At 41.8% G+C, this 1,998-nt stretch overlaps 2 pseudogenes; both read left to right on the forward strand.

Annotated features, from left to right (window-relative positions):
* Positions 1 to 606: 606 nt before the first annotated feature.
* LOC118498249 lies at positions 607 to 1,238 on the forward strand (annotated as a pseudogene).
* A 6-nt stretch (positions 1,239 to 1,244) lies between these two features.
* Positions 1,245 to 1,648, forward strand: LOC114488083 (annotated as a pseudogene).
* Positions 1,649 to 1,998: the final 350 nt, after the last annotated feature.

Consider the following 1,998-nt stretch of genomic DNA (forward strand, 5'->3'; position numbering starts at 1 on the left):
ACACATTGATGTTTCTCTCCCTTCCTTTCTCCTTCCCTTCCCTTCTCCATGAAAAATAAATAAATGTGTAATTGTCCTACTCTGGAATGTATTACAAAAAGAATCAGCTCCTTAGTGTACAAGGCTTCCAAGACCTGTTTCTGGCCCAAAGTCCCACTCATCTTACTATACAACACAACTCTGGCTCATCAGACAAGCCTTCTGATTTTACACGTTCATTCCTACCTTTTGTTTATTTCAACCCAACACATGTTTTGCTAACTCAGCTTGAGTACGAACCCCAGCCTTCTCTAACATGGTAACACAACAGAAAGAACATAAGCTCTGGAGTCAAATTCCCAAAAATTGCTTAGCCTTCTTGATATTCATTTTGTTCATCTATAAAGAAGAGTCAAATAATTTCTACCTCAATGGTATATTATGAAAAGAATACTGCACCCACACTGACCTTTTTTAAAAAATTCCTCTTGCATTTATTGACTTAATCCTATTTTTACCTTTATATTTTCTGATAATAATGATGATATTTGTTCATTCTGGCACCCAAGCAAACTTGCAAAGTTTTAAGGACCTAAACCAGGTTTCTTAGCTCTTTTGTATTCCCTGCTGTAGTGCTGTGAGTGTTCAAGAAGTGTATACTTGTGGCTCTCTGCTCCTCCTGTTCTACAGACAGTGGCATCTTGTTCACAGTGCAGGCTGCAACCCAGAGACACAATGGTGAAGGCTGGGGTGAACAGATTTGGCTGTATTAAGCACCTGGTTACCAGGGCTGATTTTAACTCTGGCAAAATGGATATTATCACCACCACTGACCCCTTTGTTGGCCTCAACTACATGGTCTGCAGTATTCCGGTATGATTCTACTCATGGCAAGTTCAAAGGCATAGTCAAGGCTGAGAATGGGAAGCTTGTCATCAATGGAAAGTCCATCTCCATCTTCCAAGAGCAAGATCCCACCAACATCAAATGAGGTGATGCTGGCATTGAATATGTTGTTTAGTCCACTGGTGTCTTCACTACTATGGAGAAGACTGGGGATCACTGACTGAGAGGTTGGAGGCAAGAAGCTCATCATCTCTGCCCCTTTTTCAGATGCTCCCATGTTTCTGATGAGTGTGAACAATGATGAGTATGACAACTCCCTCAAGCCTGTCAGCAATGCCTCCTGCACCGCCAACTGTTGGACCCCCAGGTCAAGGTCACCTGTTACAACTTTGGCATTGTGGAGGGACTCATGACCAGTCCATGCCATCATTGCCATCCACAAGACTGTGGATGGCCCCTCTGGGAAGCTGTGCTGTGATGGCCAAGGGGCTTCCCAGAACATCATCCCTGGTTCTACTGTCACTGCCAAGGCTGTGAGCAAGTCATCCCCAAGCAGAATGGGAAGCTCACTGGTATGGTACTCCCTGTCACCACCCCTAATGTGTCAGTTGTGGATCTGACCTGCCACCTGGAGAAATCGGACAAATACAGTGACATCGGAAAGGTAGTGAAGAAGGCATCAGAAGGCTCCCTTAAGGGCATCGTGGGCTATACTGATGACAAGGTTGTCTCCTACAACTTTAAGAGTGATACCCTCTCCCCCATCTTTTATGCTAGGGATGTCATTGCCCTCAAAGACAGCTCTTTCCATACCTATTATTAATGTTGAAATTAACTGCTTCCTGGCCTTAAAACTGCAGCCTTAAACATCTGAACAGAGTTTATTTTTATGCTTGCATCAGTACATGGCAAAGTGTCTAACATCTTATACAGGTTTAATAACTATTTGTTGAACAAGTACAAATAAAATTGGAAGGAGAATGAAAAATATTAAGGTATGCCCATACACTTCAGGGTTCTATCCAGAAAAAAAAACTTTTCAGGATGCTATATTATCCTAAGTACTTGGCCTATTAGGAGAAAGTGAAAGAGTTAATAAGATAAAGGGTTCTATAGTAACTTCATAAATTTGGAGAAGATTATATTGAATTTCAAATCCACTCATATAAATTT

This window comes from Phyllostomus discolor, chromosome 2 (assembly GCF_004126475.2).
Source record: "Phyllostomus discolor isolate MPI-MPIP mPhyDis1 chromosome 2, mPhyDis1.pri.v3, whole genome shotgun sequence".
NCBI lineage: Eukaryota > Metazoa > Chordata > Mammalia > Chiroptera > Phyllostomidae > Phyllostomus > Phyllostomus discolor.